We start from the raw sequence: 25,462 nt of genomic DNA on the forward strand, positions 1-25,462 counted from the left end.
ACACACAATGATTGTATCCACAAGTGTCAAAGGCTAACATTATCGTAACCTGCCTATCCAACATTTAAACCAGGGTTTTACATTTAGCAACGAAAAGGCACTATATCACTAATCCTAATGCTCATTTATCTCGCATCTGACAACCTGACATTGCGTGCAGTAGTCACGCTGGACCCTACCTACAAAGAAAACCACAACCACGTATACAAGCATGTGCACTTCTTAGTATTGCACTCGTAACACTTTCAAAAGACTCAACTAGGTCTACAGTCATGTGCACACCTTAGTATTGCACTAGTATCCCCTAAGTGTATATGCATGTACCTTACCAGCATTTGACTGTAGTTACAACCTTGCAAATCCACACTGCCATTAATACGTGCCCCACATGGTATATGCTCAATAGATAGTCTAACTTTCCTAGTCCACAAATATAGATTAAACTCGGGCAATATGTAAGCAGACCGCACTATAGCAAGATTATTGTCCCATGACAGCTGCATGTCTTATGCGTTACACACCCACCGTTAACAACATGTGGTGCCCACAGCCCTATCAAAAACATAAACAACCCCCATGTTTTGGGCCACAATATTAAGAAGCAGACAAATTATATTACCTCAAAACGGCGACTTGCAGCCGCACACAACACCACCGGCAAAACAGAATGCCATTAACAGAAACCGGAAACTATTTAAGCCCTGATCACCAGGCTCCCATTGGTTGGCAATAGGGGTGTGTCAAAAACACACTTGTAGCAGCTGTATCAACTACAGAGAAGTGCAGACAGTGCTGGATACTCTAATTGACTCAATTATAACCATGTTCAGCTGCTACCACAACAGCAGACACTATGGATGCTTAGAATTGGCAAGTGCCACAGATGTATATAACATAGTAGATAAAGAATGGAAGTCATTATAAACCAGAGGTAACTGCATTCAGCTACTGTATAAACCAGAGTATACAACATAATAAGGATGGGATCACATATTCACATTATAATGCAGAGCAAATTAACGTTCCTCAAACGACCATAAATACATAGTCAAAGTCATGACTACCAGTGTACAGATGTGAAAACCCAGAAATTAACGTTCCTCAAATGACCATAAATACATAGTCAAAGACGTGACTACCAGTACACAGATGTGGACACCCAGAACCAATATAAGGGGTCCATCAGCCATTAGACACACCTCAAGTGGATGTCCCACTAGGAGGGGGGAGTATGCAGAACTGACACTAGAGGATATATAATAGTAGAACAAACCATATGACGGCACACACCAAGGTAGCACCCCAAAGTGTCAACAAACTGGGAGTGCTCAAACCACTACGCATCATTTAGTTTTGAAATGGGTAACCCATCCAGTGTAACATCCCAGCAGAGAGGGGGACAACAGAGAAAAAATCATATTACAAGATATTGGAAGAAGTTGTTGTCAGTGGATGCCTGAGGAAACAGCAAGCTAGCTGAGAAACTAGTTGCATTTTAATACAAAGTGATATATGTATACACTGTGCTTTTAAAGACCATTGTTTTAATAAAAGTGATTTTAAAACTTATCACTTGACTGAGAGCCTGTCCATGTTTGTTTGCGGTTGGAGACTACAGCCTAGACTGAGACCTGTGGGAAAAGAACAGTAAGCTGGGACACTGTGAGATTCCAGTATGCACTACTAAGCATGAGTGAGTGCTGCCACACTTCTGAGATACCAGGGACCTGAGGACTTCTGGGAAAAGTACCATACGTTCAAGAGACACCAAGACTCCAGTAAAAGATCCTGGAAGTTTCATACAGTCAAGCACCATACACAAGGCTGCATCGAAGGATAAAGTTCCAAAAAGTTCCAAACTGTGACGTGAACCGAACCACAGACTGTCCACTGACAACAACCTCTACGTGACCACACATTACCTCATATGATTGAGGTAATCTCCAGTAAGGAGACATCCATCTCTTTTGTGTATTTTCTCCTATTCAACACTAAGTAATTGAACTGATTTACAGAGATCATCTAAAGACTGTATCAGCATTATTATTATTATTATTATCATATTGTTTTTTGTTGCGCGGAAGAATATTTGATTGGTTCTCTTTTCTTATATATTTTATTCTACACATATAAATTGCTGTACCCTGTAACTAATTGTGAGATTTTGTTTTCATTGTGCTATCCTGGCCCCCACAACTTCCTAGCCTTGCACCCCCATGTGTGCCTTTCAATAGGCTTCAAAAACAAAATTCTGGTAACCTTAATCTCATTCCTCTTGCATCTAAAGCCACTACCCCTTCACTTGTGCACTCTGGAACTCTCGCTCTGTTTGCAACAAGCTCACTTCTATCCATGACTTCTTTATCTCTCTCAATCTTCTGTCTCTCACAGAAACCTGACTCTCTCCTTCAGACACAGCTTCCTCAGCTGCACTGTACCATGGGGGTCTCCACTTCAGCCACACGCCTAGGTCTGATATACACATACACATATATACTGCATACCCTTTAGCGGGTTTATATTTCTAACACTCGAGAACGCATGCTGTTATAACTTTTGTGTGCAATATATGTTTAATATGAGTGTAAGTGAACTTTATAATATATTTTTAATATGAGTGTAAGTGAACTTTATAATATATTTTTAATATGAGTGTAAGTGAACTTTATAATATATTTTTGAAGAGCTATCTGGAGATACCCAAATTAGAATCAAAATGTGTCAGGAAGGTTATAGCTACACCATGCCCAAGTACAAAGAGAGGTGTAGTGTGTATTAACCCTTCACTAGCACGTAGAGCTGCACAGTGTGTAACCCCTTCACTAGCACAGAGAGCAGCACAGTGTGTATTAACCCTTCACTGGCACAGAGAGCAGCACAGTGTGTATTAACCCTTCACTGGCACAGAGAGCAGCACAGTGTGTATTAACCCTTCACTAGCACAGAGAGCTGCACAGTGTGTATTAACCCTTCACTGGCACAGAGAGCAGCACAGTGTGTATTAACCCTTCACTAGCACAGAGAGCTGCACAGTGTGTATTAACCCTTCACTGGCACAGAGAGCAGCACAGTATGTATTAACCCTTAACTGGCACAGAGAGCAGCACAGTATGTATTAACCCTTCACTAGCACAGAGAGCATCACAGTGTGTATTAACCCTTCACTAGCACAGAGAGCAGCACAGTGTGTATTAACCCTTCACTAGCACAGAGAGCAGCACAGTGTGTATTAACCCTTCACTAGCACATAGAGCAGCACAGTATGTATTAACCCTTCACTAGCACAGAGAGCAGCACAGTGTGTATTAACCCTTCACTAGCACAGAGAGCAGCACAGTGTGTATTAACCCTTCACTAGCACAGAGAGCAGCACAGTGTGTATTAACCCTTCACTAGCACAGAGAGCAGCACAGTGTGTATTAACCCTTCACAAGCACAGAGAGCAGCACAGTGTGTATTAACCCTTCACTAGCACAGAGAGCAGCACAGTGTGTATTAACCCTTCACTAGCACAGAGATCTGCACAGTGTGTATTAACCCTTCACTAGCAGAGAGAGCTGCACAGTGTGTATTAACCCTTTACTAGCACAGAGAGCAGCACAGTGTGTATTAGCCCTTCACTAGCAGAGAGAGCTGCACAGTGTGTATTAACCCTTCACTAGCACAGAGAGCAGCACACTGCATATTAACCCTTCACTAGCACAGAGCAGCACAGTTTGCATTAACCCTTTACTAGCACAGAGAGCTGCACAGTGCATATTGACCCTTCACTAGCACAGAGCAGCACAGTGTGTATTAACCCTTCACTAGCACAGAGAGCAGCACAGTGTGTATTAACCCTTCACTAGCACATAGAACAGTACAGTGTGTATTAACCCTTCACTAGCACAGAGATCAGCACAGTGTATATTAACCCTTCACTAGCAAAGAGAGCAGCACAGTGCATATTAACCCTTAGCTAGAACATAAAGCTGCACAGTGTGTATTAACCCTTCACTAGCACAGAGAGCTGCACACTGCATATTAACCCTTCACTAGCACAGAGCAGCACAGTTTGCATTAACCCTTCACTAGCACAGAGAGCTGCACAGAGCATATTGACCCTTCACTAGCACAGAGCAGCACAGTGTGTATTAACCCTTCACTAGCACAGAGAGCAGCACAGTGTGTATTAACCCTTAGCTAGCACAGAGAACAGTACAGTGTGTATTAACCCTTCACTAGCAAAGAGAGCAGCACAGTGCATATTAACCCTTAGCTAGCACATAAAGCTGCACAGTGTGTATTAACCCTCCACTAGCACAGAGATCAGCACAGTGTGTATTAACCCTTCACTAGCACAGAGAGCAGCACACTGTGTATTAACCCTTCACTAGCACAGAGAGCAGCACAGTGTGTATTAACCCTTCACTAGCATAGAGAGAAGCACAGTGTGTATTAACCCTCCACTAGCACAGAGAGCAGAACAGTGTGTATTAACCCTTCACTAGCAGAGAGAAGCACAGTGTGTATTAACCCTCCACTAGCACAGAGAGCAGCACAGTGTGTATTAACCCTTCACTAGCATAGAGAGAAGCACAGTGTGTGTGTGTCAGTGAGCAGTGTGTGTATGTAGTGTGTGTGTGTGTCAGTGAGCAGTGTGTGTATGTAGTGTGTGTGTCAGTAAATAGTGTGTATGTAGTGTGTGTTTATTAGTGAACAGAGTGTTTGTGCTTTATTCTCCAGGTAATCAACACATTGCAGATGAGCTGGTGCTTTAGTTAAGTGTTTCTCAACCACGGTCCTCAAGTACCCTCAACAGGCCAGGTTTTCATTATAGCTGAACCGGTGCACAGGTGAAGTAATCAGCTGATCAGTAACACCATGGTTACCTACTTGCTCTCACCCATCAGCTGATTATTTCACCTGTGCATGGGCTCAGCTATAATGAAAACCTGCCCTGTTGGGGGTACTTGAGGCCCGAGGTTGAGAAACAATGCTTTAGTTTAATTTAAAGGGACACTGTACCCAAATTTTTTCTTTTGTAATTCAGAAAGAACATGCAATTTTAAGCAACTTTCTAATTTACTCCTATTATCAATTTTTATTCGTTCTCTTGCTATCTTTTTTTGAAAAAGAAGGCATCTAAGTTTGTTTTGGGTTCAGTACTCTGGACAACACTTTTTTTATTGGTGAATGAATTTATCCACCAATCAGCAAGGACAACACAGGTTGTTCACCAAAAATGGGCCGGCATCTAAACTTACATTCTTGCATTTCAAATAAAGATACCAAGAGAATGAAGAAAATTTGATAAAAGGAGTAAATTAGAAAGTTGCTTAAAATGTCATGCTCTATCTGAATTACGAAAGGAAACATTTGGGTACAGTGTCCCTTTAAGCTACCTCTATTGGGTTCATATATGTGTTTCTCTGGCGTATCATAGCCACCGCCTCACCAACCTCTGACCTCACCACGCGTCACTGGCTGTGTATTAACCCTTCACTAGCACAGAGAGCAGCACAGACTGTATTAACCCCTTTACTATGACAGAAAGCAGCACAGTGTGTATTAACCCTTCACTAGCACAGAGTAGCACAGTGTGTATTAACCCTTCACTAGCACAGAGAGCAGCACAGTGTGTATTAACCCTTCACTAGCACAGAGAGCAGCACAGTATGTATTAACCCTTCACTAGCACAGAGAGCAGCACAGTGTGTATTAACCCTTCACTAGCACAGAGAGCAGCACAGTATTAACCCTTCACTAGCACAGAGAGCAGCACAGTGTGTATTAACCCTTCACTAGCACAGAGAGCAGCACAGTGTGTATTAACCCTTCACTAGCACAGAGAGCAGCACAGTGTGTATTAACCCTTCACTGGCACAGAGTAGCACAGTGTGTATTAACCCTTCACTAGCACAGAGAGTGTGTATTAACCCCTTTACTATGACAGAAAGCAGCACAGTGTGTATTAACCCTTCACTAGCACAGAGTAGCACAGTGTGTATTAACCCTTCACTAGCACAGAGAGCAGCACAGTGTGTATTAACCCTTCACTAGCACAGAGAGCAGCACAGTATGTATTAACCCTTCACTAGCACAGAGAGCAGCACAGTGTGTATTAACCCTTCACTAGCACAGAGAGCAGCACAGTATTAACCCTTCACTAGCACAGAGAGCAGCACAGTGTGTATTAACCCTTCACTAGCACAGAGAGCAGCACAGTGTGTATTAACCCTTCACTAGCACAGAGAGCTGCACAGTGTGTATTAACCCTTCACTGGCACAGAGAGCTGCACAGTGTGTATTAACCCTTCACTAGCACAGAGAGCAGCACAGTGTGTATTAACCCTTCACTAGCACAGAGAGCAGCACAGACTGTATTAACCCCTTTACTATGACAGAAAGCAGCACATTGTGTATTAACCCTTCACTAGCACAGAGTAGCACAGTGTGTATTAACCCTTCACTAGCACAGAGAGCAGCACAGTGTGTATTAACCCTTCACTAGCACAGAGAGCAGCATAGTATGTATTAACCCTTCACTAGCACAGAGAGTAGCACAGTGTGTATTAACCCTTCACTGGCACAGAGAGTAGCACAGTGTGTATTAACCCTTCACTAGCACAGAGAGCAGCACAGTGTGTATTAACCCTTCACTAACACAGAGAGCAGCACAGTGTGTATTAACCCTTCACTGACACAGAGAGCAGCACAGTGTGTATTAACCCTTCACTAGCACAGAGAGCAGCACAGTGTGTATTAACCCTTCACTGGCACAGAGAGCAGCACAGTGTGTATTAACCCTTCACTAGCACAAAGAGCAGCACAGTGTGTATTAAGCCTTCACTAGCACAAAGAGCAGCACAGTGTGTATTAACCCTTCACTAGCACAGAGAGCAGCACAGTGTGTATTAACCCTTCACTAGCACTGAGAGCAGCACAGTTTGTATTAACCCTTTACTTGCACAGAGAGCAGCACAGTGTGTATTAACCCCTTCACTAGCACAGAGCATAGCACAGTGTGTATTAACCCTTCACTAGCACAGAGAGCAGCACAGTGTGTATTAACCCTTCACATGCACAGAGAGCAGCAGTGCATATTAACCCTTCACTTGCACAGAGAGCAGCACAGTGTGTATTAACCCTTCACTAGCACAGAGAGCAGCACAGTGTGTATTAACCCTTCACTAGCACAGAGAGCAGCACAGTGTGTATTAACCCTTCACTAGCACAGAGAGCAGCACAGTGTGTATTAACCCTTCACATGCACAGAGAGCAGTAGTGCATATTAACCCTTCACTTGCACAGAGAGCAGCACAGTGTGTATTAACCCTTCACTAGCACAGAGAGCAGCACAGTGTGTATTAAGCCTTCACTAGCACAGAGAGCTGCACAGTGTGTATTAACCCTTCACTAGCACAGAGAGCAGCACAGTGTGTATTAAGCCTTCACTAGCACAGAGAGCAGCACAGTGTGTATTAACCCTTCACATGCACAGAGAGCAGTAGTGCATATTAACCCTTCACTTGCACAGAGAGCAGCACAGTGTGTATTAACCCTTCACTAGCACAGAGAGCAGTAGTGCATATTAACCCTTCACTTGCACAGAGAGCAGCACAGTGTGTATTAAGCCTTCACTAGCACAGAGAGCAGCACTGTGTGTATTAACCCTTCACTATCACTAACATTTAAACAGCAGTTACTATCTCATTGCATGGCACAAGCAGGTGAATAACATGCACTAAAAGGACAACATTTATAAAAACTGATAATTTTTCAGCAGTTCAAAAATAAACACAAATTTATAATCACACAATACACACAGCCCGACTCACTCACCCAGCTGCAGCTGTACAGGAAGTAAGTAAGGGGAGGAGAGATAGAAAACTACAGTTCCCAGAAACACCCTGAGAAGTCACATGTCAAGCAGCAGCCAATCAGGCAAATAGAAAATGTGTCTCTATTTAAAAGACGGTTGGATGTTTAATAAAATGTAATGCTGCAAATTCATAAGAATGACAGAAACTGAGCACATTGTCCCTGTTATATTCTTCATTAGCAGATAACAGTTACACAATATATATTATTAACACTAGCACATAACAGTTAGACAATATTTATTATTAACACTAGCACATAACAGTTACACAATATATATTATTAACACTAGCACATAACAGTTACACAATATATATCATTAACACTAGCACATAACAGTTACACAATATATATTATTAACACTAGCACATAACAGTTACACAATATATATCATTAACACCAGCACATAACAGCTACACAATATATATTATTAACACTAGCACATAACAGTTACACAATATATATTATTAACACTAGCACATAACAGCTACACAATATATATTATTAACACTAGTACATAACAGCTACACAATATATATTATTAACACTAGCACATAACAGCTACACAATATATATTATTAACACTAGTACATAACTACTACACAATATATATTATTAACACTAGCACATAACTACTACACAATATATATTATTAACACTAGCACATAACAGCTACACAATATATGTTATTAACACTAGCACATAACAGCTACACAATATATATTATTAACACTAGCACATAACAGCTACACAATATATATTATTAACACTAGCACATAACAGTTACACAATATATATTATTAACACTAGCACATAACAGTTACACAATATATATTATTAACACTAGCAGATAACAGCTACACAATATATATTATTAACACTAGTACATAACAGTTACACAATATATATTATTAACACTAGCACATAACAGTTACACAATATATATTATTAACACTAGCACATAACAGCTACACAATATATATTATTAACACTAGCACATAACAGCTACACAATATATATTATTAACACTAGCACATAACAGTTACACAATATATATTATTAACACTAGCAGATAACAGTTACACAATATATATTATTAACACTAGCACATAACAGTTACACAATATATATTATTAACACTAGCACATAACAGTTACACAATATATATTATTAACACTAGCAGATAACAGTTACACAATATATATTATTAATACTAGCACATAACAGTTACACAATATATATTATTAACACTAGCACATAACAGCTACACAATATATATTATTAACACTAGCACATAACAGTTACACAATATATATTATTAACACTAGCACATAACAGCTACACAATATATATTATTAACACTAGCACATAACAGCTACACAATATATATTATTAACACTAGCACATAACAGCTACACAATATATATTATTAACACTAGCACATAACAGTTATACAATATATATTATTAACACTAGCACATAACAGTTACACAATATATATTATTAACACTAGCACATAACAGTTACACAATATATATTATTAACACTAGCACATAACAGTTACACAATATATATTATTAACACTAGCACATAACTACTACACAATATATATTATTAACACTAGTATATAACAGTTACACAATATATATTATTAATACTAGCACATAACAGCTACACAATATATATTATTAACACTAGCACATAACAGCTACACAATATATATTATTAACACTAGCACATAACTACTACACAATATATATTATTAACACTAGTATATAACAGCTACACAATATATATTATTAACACTAGCACATAACAGTTACACAATATATATTATTAACACTAGCACATAACAGTTACACAGTATATATTATTAACACTAGCACATAACAGTTACACAATATATATTATTAACACTAGCACATAACAGTTACACAATATATATTATTAACACTAGCACATAACAGCTACACAATATATATTATTAACACTAGCACATAACAGTTACACAATATATATTATTAACACTAGCACATAACAGCTACACAATATATATTATTAACACTAGCACATAACAGTCACACAATATATATTATTAACACTAGCACATAAGAGCTACACAATGTATATTATTAACACTAGCACATAACAGTTACACAATATATATTATTAACACTAGCACATAACAGCTACACAATATATATTATTAACACTAGCACATAACAGCTACACAATATATATTATTAACACTAGCACATATCAGCTACACAATATATATTAGTAACACTAGCACATAACAGCTACACAATATATATTATTAACACTAGCACATAACAGTTACACAATATATATTATTAACACTAGCATATAACAGTTACACAATATATATTATTAACACTAGCACATAACAGCTACACAATATATATTATTAACACTAGCACATAAGAGCTACACAATATATATTATTAACACTAGCACATAACAGCTACACAATATATATTATTAACACTAGCACATAAGAGCTACACAATGTATATTATTAACACTAGCACATAAGAGCTACACAACATATATTGTTAACACTAGCACATAACAGCTACACAATATATATTATTAACACTAGCACATAACAGTTACACAATATATATTATTAACACTAGCACATAACAGCTACACAATATATATTATTAACACTAGCACATAACAGCTACACAATATATATTATTAACACTAGCACATAAGAGCTACACAATATATATTATTAACACTAGCACATAACAGCTACAGAATATATATTATTAACACTAGCACATAAGTTACACAATATATATTATTAACACTAGCACATAACAGTTACACAATATACATTATTAACACTAGCACATAACAGTTACACAATATATATTATTAACACTAGCACATAACAGCTACACAATATATATTATTAACACTAGCACATAACAGCTACACAATATATATTATTAACACTAGCACATAAGAGCTACACAATATATATTATTAACACTAGCACATAACAGCTACAGAATATATATTATTAACACTAGCACATAAGTTACACAATATATATTATTAACACTAGCACATAACAGTTACACAATATACATTATTAACACTAGCACATAACAGTTACACAATATATATTATTAACACTAGCACATAACAGCTACACAATATATAGTATTAGCACTAGCACATAACAGCTACACAATATTTATTATTAACACTAGCACATAACAGCTACACAATATATATTATTAGCACTAGCACATAACAGCTTTAAAATATATATTATTAACACTAGCACATAACTACTACACAATATATATTATTAACACTAGCACATAACAGCTACACAATATATATTATTAACACTAGCACATAACAGCTACACAATATATATTATTAACACTAGCACATAGCAGATACAGAATATATATTATTAACACTAGCACATAACTACTACACAATATATATCATTAACACTAGCAAATAACAGTTACACAATATATATTATTAACACTAGCACATAACAGATACACAATATATATTATTAACACTAGCACATAGCAGCTACAGAATATATATTATTAACACTAGCACATAACAGCTATACAATATATATTATTAACACTAGCTCATAACAGCTATATAATATATATTATTAACACTAGCACATAACAGCTACACAATCTATAGTATTAACACTAGCACATAACAGCTACACAATATATATTATTAACATTAGCACATAACTACTGCACAATATATATTATTAACACCAGCACATAACACTTACACAATATATATTATTAACACTAGCACATAACAGTTACACAATATATATTATTAACACTAGCACATAACAGTTACACAATATATATTATTAACACTAGCACATTACAGCTACACAATATATATTATTAACACTAATACATAACTACTACACAATATATATTCTTAACACTAGCACATAACTACCAGTGATGTCGCGAACAGTTCGCCGGAGAGCAGTTCCCGGCGAACATAGCTTGTTCGCGTTCACAGCGGCATGCGAATATATGCGATGTTCGATCCGCTCCCTATTCGTCATCATTGAGTAAACTTTGACCCTGTATCTCACAGTCAGCAGGCACATTACAGCCAATCAGCAGCAGACCCTCCCTCCCAGACCCTTCCACCTCCTGGACAGCATCCATTTTAGATTCATTCTGAGTGTGCTTTCTTAGTGAGAGGAGGGACAGTGTAGCTACTGCTGATTTAATAGGTAAATCGATAGCTAGGCTAGTGTATTCAGTGTCCACTACAGTCCTGAAGGACTCATCTGATCTCTACTGTAAGGACAGCACCCCAAAAAGCCCTTTTTAGGGCTAGAACATCAGAATGTTTTTTTTTTCTTTGTAATCTAATTGCAGTTGCCTGCCTGTCAGCGTGTGTCAGGCTCACAGCATATACTGTGCCTACTTGCTCAGTGCCACCACTCATATCTGGTGTAACATTAGTGTAAATTTAAAAAAAAAACTTTTACATCAGTCTGCTAGTGTAATCTAATTGCAGTTGCCTGCCTGCCTGCGTGTGTGTCAGGCTCACAGCATATACTGTGCCTACTTGCTCAGTGCCACCACCACTCATATCTGGTGTAACAGTAGTGTAAATTTAAAAAAAAAACTTTTACATCAGTCTGCTAGTGTAATCTAATTGCAGTTGCCTGCGTGTGTGTCAGGCTCACAGCATATACTGTGCCTACTTGCTCAGTGCCACCACCACTCATATCTGGTGTAACAGTAGTGTAAATTTAAAAAAAAAAACTTTTACATCAGTCTGCTAGTGTAATCTAATTGCAGTTGCCTGCCTGCCTGCGTGTGTGTCAGGCTCACAGCATATACTGTGCCCACTTGCCCAGTGCCACCAGTCATATCTGGTCTAACAGTAGTGTAAATTTAAAAAAAAAAAACTTTTACATCAGTCTGCTAGTGTAATCTAATTGCAGTTGCCAGCGTCTGTGTCAGGCTCACAGCATATACTGTGCCCCCAGTGCCACCAGTTATATCTGGTGTAACAGTAGTGTAAATTTAAAAAAAAAAACTTTGACATCAGTCTGCTTGTGTAATCTAATTGCAGTTGCCTGCCTGCCAGCGTGTGTGTCAGGCTCACAGCGTATAGTGTGCCCACTTGCCCAGTGCCACCACTCATATCTGGTGTAACAGTAGTGTAAATTTAAAAAAATAAAACTTTGACATCAGTCTGCTTGTGTAATCTAATTGCAGTTGCCTGCCTGCCAGCGTGTGTGTCAGGCTCACAGCGTATAGTGTGCCCACTTGCCCAGTGCCACCAGTCATATCTGGTGTAACAGTAGTGTAAATAAAAAAAAAAAACTTTGACATCAGTCTGCTAGTGTAATCTAATTGCAGTTGCCTGCCTGCCAGCGTGTGTGTCAGGCTCACAGCATATAGTGTGCCCACTTGCCCAGTGCCACCAGTCATATCTGGTGTAACAGTAGTGTAAATTTAAAACCAAAAAACTTTTACATCAGTCTGCTAGTGTAAGCATCAAATTGCAGTTGCCTGCCTGCCAGCGTGTGTGTCAGGCTCACAGCGTATAGTGTGCCCACTTGTCCAGTGCCACCAGTCATATCTGGTGTAACAGTAGTGTAAATTTAAAACCAAAAAACTTTTACATCAGTCTGCAAGTGTAATCATCTAATTGCAGTTGCCTGCCTGCCAGCGTGTGTGTCAGGCTTACAGCGTATAGTGTGCCCACTTTCCCAGTGCCACCAGTCATATCTGGTGTAACAGTAGTGTAAATTTAAAACCAAAAAACTTTTACATCAGTCTGCTAGTGTAATCTAATTGCAGTTTCCTGCCTGCCAGTGTGTGTGTCAGGCTCACAGCATATAGTGTGCCCACTTGCCCAGTGCCACCAGTCATATCTGGTGTAACAGTAGTGTAAATTTAAAAAAAAAAAACTTTGACATCAGTCTGCTAGTGTAATCTAATTGCAGTTGCCTGCCTGCCAGCGTGTGTGTCAGGCTCACAGCGTATATTGTGTGCCCACTTGCCCAGTGCCACCAATCATATCTGGTGTAACAGTAGTGTAAATTTAAAACAAAAAACTTTGACATCAGTCTGCTAGTGTAATCTAATTGCAGTTGCCTGCCTGCCAGCGTGTGTGTCAGGCTCACAGCGTATAGTGTGCCCACTTGCCCAGTGCCACCAGTCATATCTGGTGTAACAGTAGTGTAAACAAAAAAACTTTGACATCAGTCTGCTAGTGTAATCTAATTGCAGTTGCCTGCCTGCCAGCGTGTGTGTCAGGCTCACAGCGTATAGTGTGCCCACTTGCCCAGTGCCACCAGTCATATCTGGTATAACAGTAGTGTAAATTTAAAACCAAAAAACTTTTACATCAGTCTGCTAGTGTAATCATCTAATTGCAGTTGCCTGCCTGCCAGCGTGTGTGTCAGGCTCACAGCGTATAGTGTGCCCACTTGCCCAGTGCCACCAGTCATATCTGGTGTAACAGTAGTGTAAATTTAAAACCAAAAAACTTTTACATCAGTCTACTAGTGTAAGCATCTAATTGCAGTTGCCTGCCTGCCAGCGTGTGTGTCAGGCTCACAGCGTATAGTGTGCCCACTTGCCCAGTGCCACCAGTCATATCTGGTGTAACAGTAGTGTAAATTAAAAAAAAAAAAACTTTGACATCAGTCTGCTAGTGTAATCTAATTGCAGTTGCCTGCCTGCCAGCGTGTGTGTCAGGCTCACAGCATATAGTGTGCCCACTTGCCCAGTGCCACCAGTCATATCTGGTGTAACAGTAGTGTAAATTTAAAACCAAAAAACTTTTACATCAGTCTGCTAGTGTAAGCATCAAATTGCAGTTGCCTGCCTGCCAGCGTGTGTGTCAGGCTCACAGCGTATAGTGTGCCCACTTGTCCAGTGCCACCAGTCATATCTGGTGTAACAGTAGTGTAAATTTAAAACCAAAAAACTTTTACATCAGTCTGCTAGTGTAATCATCTAATTGCAGTTGCCTGCCTGCCAGCGTGTGTGTCAGGCTTACAGCGTATAGTGTGCCCACTTTCCCAGTGCCACCAATCATATCTGGTGTAACAGTAGTGTAAATTTAAAACCAAAAAACTTTTACATCAGTCTGCTAGTGTAATCTAATTGCAGTTTCCTGCCTGCCAGTGTGTGTGTCAGGCTCACAGCATATAGTGTGCCCACTTGCCCAGTGCCACCAGTCATATCTGGTGTAACAGTAGTGTAAATTTAAAACCAAAAAACTTTTACATCAGTCTGCTAGTGTAAGCATCAAATTGCAGTTGCCTGCCTGCCAGCGTGTGTGTCAGGCTCACAGCGTATAGTGTGCCCACTTGTCCAGTGCCACCAATCATATCTGGTGTAACAGTAGTGTAAATTTAAAACCAAAAAACTTTTACATCAGTCTGCTAGTGTAATCTAATTGCAGTTTCCTGCCTGCCAGTGTGTGTGTCAGGCTCACAGCATATAGTGTGCCCACTTGCCCAGTGCCACCAGTCATATCTGGTGTAACAGTAGTGTAAATTTAAAAAAAAAAAACTTTGACATCAGTCTGCTAGTGTAATCTAATTGCAGTTGCCTGCCTGCCAGCGTGTGTGTCAGGCTCACAGCGTATAGTGTGCCCACTTGCCCAGTGCCACCAGTCATATCTGGTGTAACAGTAGTGTAAATTTAAAACCAAAAAACTTTTACATCAGTCTGCTAGTGTAAGCATCAAATTGCAGTTTCCTGCCTGCCAGTGTGTGTGTCAGGCTCACAGCATATAGTGTGCCCACTTGCCCAGTGCCACCAGTCATATCTGGTGTAACAGTAGTGTAAATTTAAAAAAAAAAACTTTGACATCAGTCTGCTAGTGTAATCTAATTGCAGTTGCCTGCCTGCCAGCGTGTGTGTCAGGCTCACAGCGTATATTGTGTGCCCACTTGCCCAGTGCCACCAATCATATCTGGTGTAACAGTAGTGTAAATTTAAAACAAAAAACTTTGACATCAGTCTGCTAGTGTAATCTAATTGCAGTTGCCTGCCTGCCAGCGTGTGTGTCAGGCTCACAGCGTATAGTGTGCCCACTTGCCCAGTGCCACCAGTCATATCTGGTGTAACAGTAGTGTAAACAAAAAAACTTTGACATCAGTCTGCTAGTGTAATCTAATTGCAGTTGCCTGCCTGCCAGCGTGTGTGTCAGGCTCACAGCGTATAGTGTGCCCACTTGCCCAGTGCCACCAGTCATATCTGGTATAACAGTAGTGTAAATTTAAAACCAAAAAACTTTTACATCAGTCTGCTAGTGTAATCATCTAATTGCAGTTGCCTGCCTGCCAGCGTGTGTGTCAGGCTCACAGCGTATAGTGTGCCCACTTGCCCAGTGCCACCAGTCATATCTGGTGTAACAGTAGTGTAAATTTAAAACCAAAAAACTTTTACATCAGTCTACTAGTGTAAGCATCTAAATGCAGTTGCCTGCCTGCCAGCGTGTGTGTCAGGCTCACAGCGTATAGTGTGCCCACTTTCCCAGTGCCACCAGTCATATCTGGTGTAACAGTAGTGTAAATTAAAAAAAAAAAACTTTGACATCAGTCTGCTAGTGTAATCTAATTGCAGTTGCCTGCCTGCCAGCGTGTGTGTCAGGCTCACAGCATATAGTGTGCCCACTTGCCCAGTGCCACCAGTCATATCTGGTGTAACAGTAGTGTAAATTTAAAACCAAAAAACTTTTACATCAGTCTGCTAGTGTAAGCATCAAATTGCAGTTGCCTGCCTGCCAGCGTGTGTGTCAGGCTCACAGCGTATAGTGTGCCCACTTGTCCAGTGCCACCAGTCATATCTGGTGTAACAGTAGTGTAAATTTAAAACCAAAAAACTTTTACATCAGTCTGCTAGTGTAATCATCTAATTGCAGTTGCCTGCCTGCCAGCGTGTGTGTCAGGCTTACAGCGTATAGTGTGCCCACTTTCCCAGTGCCACCAATCATATCTGGTGTAACAGTAGTGTAAATTTAAAACCAAAAAACTTTTACATCAGTCTGCTAGTGTAATCTAATTGCAGTTTCCTGCCTGCCAGTGTGTGTGTCAGGCTCACAGCATATAGTGTGCCCACTTGCCCAGTGCCACCAGTCATATCTGGTGTAACAGTAGTGTAAATTTAAAACAAAAAAACTTTTACATCAGTCTGCTAGTGTAAGCATCAAATTGCAGTTGCCTGCCTGCCAGCGTGTGTGTCAGGCTCACAGCGTATAGTGTGCCCACTTGTCCAGTGCCACCAATCATATCTGGTGTAACAGTAGTGTAAATTTAAAACCAAAAAACTTTTACATCAGTCTGCTAGTGTAATCTAATTGCAGTTTCCTGCCTGCCAGTGTGTGTGTCAGGCTCACAGCATATAGTGTGCCCACTTGCCCAGTGCCACCAGTCATATCTGGTGTAACAGTAGTGTAAATTTAAAAAAAAAAAACTTTGACATCAGTCTGCTAGTGTAATCTAATTGCAGTTGCCTGCCTGCCAGCGTGTGTGTCAGGCTCACAGCGTATAGTGTGCCCACTTGCCCAGTGCCACCAATCATATCTGGTGTAACAGTAGTGTAAATTTAAAACAAAAAACTTTGACATCAGTCTGCTAGTGTAATCTAATTGCAGTTGCCTGCCTGCCAGCGTGTGTGTCAGGCTCACAGCGTATAGTGTGCCCACTTGCCCAGTGCCACCAGTCATATCTGGTGTAACAGTAGTGTAAACAAAAAAACTTTGACATCAGTCTGCTAGTGTAATCTAATTGCAGTTGCCTGCCTGCCAGCGTGTGTGTCAGGCTCACAGCGTATAGTGTGCCCACTTGCCCAGTGCCACCAGTCATATCTGGTGTAACAGTAGTGTAAATTTAAAACCAAAAAACTTTTACATAAGTCTGCTAGTGTAATCATCTAATTGCAGTTGCCTGCCTGCCAGCGTGTGTGTCAGGCTCACAGCGTATAGTGTGCCCACTTGCCCAGTGCCACCAGTCATATCTGGTGTAACAGTAGTGTAAATTTAAAACCAAAAAACTTTTACATCAGTCTGCTAGTGTAAGCATCTAATTGCAGTTGCCTGCCTGCCAGCGTGTGTGTCAGGCTCACAGCGTATAGTGTGCCCACTTGCCCAGTGCCACCAGTCATATCTTGTTTAATAGTAGTGTAAGTGTACATTTTAAAAATAAAAAAACTATTTTGACTGTGAAACATCAGTCTGCTTTTTTGTGTCAGGCTCACAGCATATACTGTGCCCACTTGCCCAGTGCCACCACTCATATCTTGTTTAATAGTAGTGTAAGTGTACATTTTAAAAAAAAAATTGACTGTGAAACATCAGTCTGCTTTTTTGTGTCAGGCTCACAGCGTATACTTTGCCCACTCACAGTAGCTTGCACGCATAGTACCACTAATTGAAAAAAAATGACAGGCAGAGGCAGGCCAACCCGCAGGGGCCGTCGTGATCGTGGTGCTGTGATTCCCTTTGGCCATAGAATAATGCCCAGTTTTCAGAGGCCACGTACCCTGAACTCGAAAAGTTCTGAGGACATAGTTGACTGGATAACACAGGACACCCAATCTTCTACAGCTTCCGCTCGGAATCTTGACGCACCATCCTCCTCCAGCTTAGCTTTGGGCACCTCTCAAGTTACCACTCGCCCGCCTGCCGCCACCACCAACACTAGCACCACAGCCGCTTCACTTGATCTGTCAGAGGAGTTATTTACACATCAGTTTTAAGAAATGAGTGATGCGCAACCATCATTGACAGAGGATGTAGATAACAGTGATATGTCTCAGTCAGGCAGCATTACAGACATGGACGACTTATGGTGTGATGATGATGATGTTGTACCCGCCACTGCTTCCTTTGTTGAGTTGTCAGATACAAGTGAAGCAGTTGATGATGCGTCCGTGGATGTCACGTGGGTGCCCGCTAGAAGAGAAGAAGAACAGGGGGAAAGTTAAGATGGGGAGACAGAGAGGAGGAGGAGGAGGAGATGAGTTGGAAGCAGGGGGAGGTCGTCGCAAGGAGCTAGTGGCACAGTCAGACAGCATGCATCGGCACCTGGGTTCAGCCAGACAGCACGCCAATCAACGCATGCTGTTGCCACCACCAGAATGCCGTCATCGCAGAGCTCAGCAGTGTGGCATTATTTTTGTGTTAGAAGAGAACAATCAAGTCTCTATAGAAGTGCGCAAATGATCGCAGGGTCAGGGATAGTGGCTGATTCGGAACATACCAGGCAGCTCTCTTAGAAGTGGTAGATGGACATCGGGTAACCTGTAGAAGACAGATAGAAGAGGCGCCTCATGGGACAAGTATCGTCTAGAACAAACAGAGCAGACAGGTCCCCCCACAGTGTGGTACTCACAAGAGTAGCGGTACAGACGTGTACCAAAGCGGGCAGGACGGGACCAAAAGTCGCCCGTCAGACAAACGTGGACTCAGATCACTGAAGGCAGACGTCACTCAACGGACAGCGTCAGAGCGGATACCAGCAGAGGAACCAATGGGACAAGTTGAATCTCGGCAAAGGGACCTCAAAGGAAACCATCAGGACAGGAGACCGGACAACTTTGCCAGCGGCAGAGAATAAAACAGTTGAGGCAGGTGTGTAATACTCAAATATATTTAATGAGTATATACAGATAAAAACATGCGTCCAACAACAACACGTTTCTCAACAATAGTCGTTTCATCAGCCTGATGGAATAGCCAATAGAATGCGAGCTCAATCTGATTGGCTGATTGGATCAGCCAATCGGATTGAACTTCAATCTGATTGGCTGATTCAATCAGCCAATCAGATTTTTCCTACCTTAATTCTGATTGGCTGATAGAATCCTATCAGCCAAACGGAATTAAAGGGACGCCATCTTGGATGACGTCCCTTAAAGGAGCCTTCATTCGTCGTTAGTCCGTCGGGAAAGAAGGATGTTCCGCGTCGGCGGGATGAAGATGGATCCTGAAGAAAGAAGATTGAAGACCCCGCTTGGAAGATGACATCGCCCGGATGGAAGACTTCTTCAGCGCCGCTTGGAAGATGACATCGCCCGGATGGAAGACTTCTTCAACGCCGCCTGGATGATGACTTCATCGGATGGAAGACTTCTTCAGCACCCCTTGGAGGATCACTTCTGCCGCTCCGGATCTCCTCCGTATCATGTAGGTGGCGGCGGGGTCTGGAAGCGGCGGTTTATGGGTTAATACATATATTATAGTTGCGGCGGGGTCAGGGAGCGGCGGTTTAGGGGTTAACATGTTTATTATAGTGGTGGTGGGCTCCAGGAGCGGCAGTTTAGGGGGTAATACATTTATTTAGTTGCGGCGGTGTAGGCGGACAGATTAGGGGTGTTTAGACTCGGGGTACATGTTAGGGTGTTAGGTGTAGACAGCTCCAATAGGAATCAATTGAATGTCTGGCAGCAGCGAACATGAACTTTCACTATGGTCAGACTCCCATTGATTCCTATGGGATCCGCTGCCTCCAGGGCGGCGGATTGAAAACCAGGTACGCTGGGCCGGAAAAGTGCCGAGCGTACCTGCTAGTTTTTTTATAACTAGCAAAAGTAGTCAGATTGTGCCGCACTTGTGTGCGGAACATCTGGAGTGACGTAAGAATCGATCTGTGTCAGACTGAGTCCGGCAGATCGAAGCTTACGTCAAAAAATTCTACTTTTGCCGGTCTCTAGCCTTTGATAACTAAGGCGAATCAGCCTCGCCACAAATACGCTGCAGAATTCCAGCGTATTTGAGGTTGACGGCTTGATAACTACCCCCCTAAGTCTCTTCTTACTCTAACCAAACTTGTAGTTGTCCTAATACACTAGCACCCAGACCTCAAATATTGTCTGATAAAGAAATTATTTTCTATTAAGACAGGTCCTATTGAAAGGTGGTTAACAAAATAAGTAGTGCCATTGGTCCTCTTGCTATAGAATATGTGATTGTGTCTGCGTGATACTGGGGTGATAGGTTTGTTTTTCATATTTTTGTCATTGTTTTCTCCATTGACTTCTATATGGCAATACATGAATGCGCACGTGATTCTAACTTCAGATTTTCCACTCTAGTCGGGTTACTGCTAGAGAAAAAACTGTTTACTTTGATCTTGTAACACCAGTGCAATCTGACTAGCGCAGAAATAACAATTCTAGCAGTGTTTTTTCTATAGCTAAAATGCAAAATAGCTCCACTTGTAATCTAACCCTTAACATTTTATATGAAACTTTAGTTTTAGATTTTAGGCTAATACAAAGTATGGATTTAGATTTATTTTTTTAGAGCAATATGGTTTGTGTACATGTATATATTATATGCATATGTATGGAAATAAATGTTACATATAAAATACAGCACAATGAAAACATACAAAATCTCACAGTTTGTTGCAGGGTACAGCAATTTATATGTGTAGAATAAAATATAGTCAGAAAAAATATAATTTATGCTAGAAAGATTAAAAAGGAAGATTAGATAAACAGTTAGTGAACAAATAATAAGAGTCAAAATATTAGTATTGAAATACTCAGCATTGTATCTCATATGTATCTAATAACATGTTAGTATTATACATCTGTTTACAACTAAGTTCTGTTAAATTAACAATGTCCATCAATAAAACATAATATAATGCTGTATCCTGAGATATTTTAGGACACAACAGAAAAATCTCTCACATTTAAATAAACCATTTGTTTCCACCTTACTTATCCATATGATAATCACACCCTGAGGGGGAGGCGGGGACTCTGTATTCATGTGACACCAGAGGGGACAATAGACATCTATATGAGAACAAAAGGTGTGACCCTCTCATTGTCTCCCATCTGACAAGTTGTACTCATGTGAGTCACACAGAGAAAGGTGACACTCCCACATTAGTATAAATATCTGTGTAACACTCAGTGATATCACAGGAGGAACCAGAGAGACTTCATACTTACAGAGCTTCTGCTAAACGGTAATGTGCAAACCCTGACATAAATCTTTATTAACAGCCTCACACTGTTGTGTTTTATATAATGATGAGAAAATATTGTTCTGTATTTTGTTATGATAAAGATAAAATATTTCACTTCATATAAGAAACTGAATTTATATAAAATGCCACTGCATTTATTTAATTTGTCTTCTATTTTTTTTCATGCTGTGTGAAGTAATTTAATGGTTAATTCTTTCATTTAAATAGGCTAATTTAATACATAATGATTTATAACATTCTGTAAAATTAATTTGTAGCAGAAAAAAAGCATATTTTAAAGATTGAGGGGGTCTGTCCAATAATACATTTGTGGGGGTTGTTCCTATTATCCAATGAGCAACAGATTCTTAAGTATCAGCCAACCAGAATCCTGTATTTCCCTATAGGTTTATAATTACCTGTAGCGCCTAGATTAACAATTTTCCATTTAATCTCTTAATGACGTCGCTGGTTTTTCTATGGGGGTGTTTATTTAATAGTGCGGTCTCGCTGCCAGATGTGAAACTGCGCTATTTTAGCAAGAGTATTGGAGGGTCTAATAGTGCAGCAAGACTCGCTCTATTACAGACAGACAATCCCTTAACAGGGCACGTCACAGTCGTTAAGGGTTTAAAATGAGTCTGAAGCTGCTATTTGCTCCAGTAATAAATATCACTCAGCTTATGGCCCTGTTGTATCAGTCTCATCACATATACTGATCTAATGATAAATATCTTGTGATCTGCATATTATTTTATTTCTAATGAGGTTATTTTATAATACATTTCTTATTTCTATTAGCTGCACCTGTTTATCATCAGAACGTTTATCCCACTGATCTGTGACTGATTCTTGTTGTTAGTAAAGACCTTAGTAAGTGTATTCTGCACCTTCAGCTGCTGCTGTTTATGTCACATGATCACAGACTTAAAGGGACAGTGTCCTGTACATTTGGCTTCCAATTTATTTCTATTATTAAATTTACTTCATTCTTCTGGTATCCTTTATTGAAGCAGCAGCAATGCACTACTGGGAGCTAGCTGAACATATCAGGTGAGCCAATGACAAGAGGTTTGTATGTGCAGCCACTAATCAGCAGCGAGCGCACTATAGTGCATTGTATGCTTTGTCACAAAGGTCTCCAATGGAACAAATCAGATTTAATAATAGAAGTAAATAGAAAGTTTATTAAATTTAAATCATGAAAGTTTAATTGTGACTTTGCTGTTCCTTGTAATGTGTTTCTAATGACTTTTTATAACAGTGTATAAAAGAGTATAAAATGTATGGGAGATTTCACCTTTAGGTTTATTTTTATATAAAATAGCTGTTTCAGATTTATTTCCATTATCAAATTTTACACAAAGTTTATAAAATACAGGTTATGTGGTGCCAGCTGCTACTTAGCACGTGCACGAGTTTATATTATATACAGATATGAGTCTGTTATTGGCTGATCACTGTCACATGATACAGGTAATGTGACACCAGCTGCTACTTAGCATGTGCACGAGTTTATATTATATACAGATATGAGTCTGTTATTGGCTGATCACTGTCACATGATACAGGTTATGTGGCGCCAGCTGCTACTTAGCATGTGCACGAGTTTATATTATATACAGATATGAGTCTGTTATTGGCTGATCGCTGTCACATGATACAGGTGCAGAACAAATTGTACACAATGTTTATAAAATACAGGTTATGTGGTGCCAGCTGCTACTTAGCATGTGCACAAGTTTATATTATATACAGATATGAGTCTGTTATTGGCTGATTGCTGTCACATGATACAGGTTATGTGACACCAGCTGCTACTTAGCATGTGCACGAGTTTATATTATATACAGATATGAGTCTGTTATTGGCTGATCACTGTCACATGATACAGGTTATTAGGCGCCAGCTGCTACTTAGCATGTGCACAAGTTTATATTATATACAGATATGAGTCTGTTATTGGCTGATCACTGTCACATGATACAGGTTATGTGGCGCCAGCTGCTACTTAGCATGTGCACGAGTTTATATTATATACAGATATGAGTCTGTTATTGGCTGATCACTGTCACATGATACAGGTTATGTGGCGCCAGCTGCTACTTAGCATGTGCACGAGTTTATATTATATACAGATATGAGTCTGTTATTGGCTGATCACTGTCACATGATACAGGTCATGTGACACCAGCTGCTACTTAGCATGTGCACGAGTTTATATTATATACAGATATGAGTCTGTTATTGGCTGATCACTGTCACATGACACAGGTGCAGAACAAAATGTCAGAAATAAATCTACTGCTCTTTAGAAATCCATAGTACGTTTTATTACATTGTATTTAGGGATGCACCAAAATATCGGCCGCAGAAACATTTTTGGCTATTCCGGTTATTTTTGGTAAAATGTTTGTGTAGCAAGTTTCAAATTTGATGCTAACCTAGAGCTGCTGTTTAAGTTCATTACTTGACTTATTGTTTTCAATATAATGAGTTTTCTAGGACTATTTTTTTTGGATAATTGGTAAAAAAAACCTGTTAAATAGGGCTGCAACTAACGATTATTTTCTTAATCGATTAATCGGCCGATTATTTTTTTGATTAATCGACTAATCGGATAAAAAAAGAATCAATAATAGTTTCCTATATTTTAAATAAAATCCACATAATGAGTGTTACAAATATAAACTTCAGACTAAAACTTTACATTAACACAACTGTTTGTCCAATTTTTAAGCAGCAGAGCACAGTTTTATAATTATACAAAACAAAACCACAAACTGTTTGAAAAGAGGTAGAACTAGAAAGAGTTAGACTATCACTGTTAATAACATTCTGTTATTCACTCTTTCAGAAACTTTGCATTGAAATGCAAAAATGTCAACATGTCCACATGCTTCTGGCTAAGGCTGGTTCTCTGTTTGTAGCTATATTTCCTGCAGCAGAGGAAAAGGCGCTCAGATATCTAGTCCGCTTTAAAAATATCAGATATATACTTATAGAGAAGTTGAATCTGGTACATATTATCAGGATTTATTAAAAATATAAAAAAAAAAAACAAAAAAAAGTCAAAAGCGCTAAGGACTTTATATCAATAACAGGACAAAGCCATACACATTTTTTCCTGGGTTTTTTTTGTGTAAAATTATTGTGTAGCATATTATTGTTTTAAGATATTTTTTTCAAATTTTAGTGAGTTACTTTCAATAAAAGTGTGGGCTTTTCATTAAATAGTCTAATTATGTAAAAAAAATAAAATAAAAAAAATATTTGAAAATCATTAGAAAAAATAAATTTTCGTTATCGGTTTCGGTTTTCGGCAAAGTGCATCCCAGATTTTTGGGTTCTGTTTCGGTCCAGAATTTCCATTTTGGTGCATCACCAATTGTATTGTTAGTTTGCATCTGTTGATTTTGTTATTATATACTTTATGAACATTTTAAATGGGCTGAGCTTGATGAGAGATCATATCTCATTATGTTATCAATCTATGTAAACACAAAGGCTTCCTTTTCTTATCTCTGTCCTAGAAAACAATTAAAAGTTAACATTTTAGAGCCTGTCTCTCCGAATCCCCCC

At 39.5% G+C, this 25,462-nt stretch overlaps 2 protein-coding genes across 2 annotated transcripts in view; one reads left to right on the forward strand and one right to left on the reverse strand.

Moving 5' to 3' along the window:
- The window catches only part of LOC128659801 (gastrula zinc finger protein XlCGF57.1-like), a 70,204-nt gene extending 62,354 nt beyond the window's left edge, over positions 1–7,850 (reverse strand). The window contains exon 1 of the mRNA XM_053713373.1: positions 7,825–7,850. The gene's annotated coding sequence lies outside the window, so the exon portion shown is untranslated. The remainder of the gene's footprint in view (positions 1–7,824) is intronic.
- Positions 1–25,462, forward strand: part of LOC128661274 (uncharacterized) — a 322,964-nt gene that overhangs the window by 206,516 nt on the left and 90,986 nt on the right. The gene's annotated exons all lie outside the window — the stretch shown is intronic.

Source organism: Bombina bombina, chromosome 5 (assembly GCF_027579735.1).
Source record: "Bombina bombina isolate aBomBom1 chromosome 5, aBomBom1.pri, whole genome shotgun sequence".
In the NCBI taxonomy this organism is placed as follows: Eukaryota; Metazoa; Chordata; class Amphibia; order Anura; family Bombinatoridae; genus Bombina; species Bombina bombina.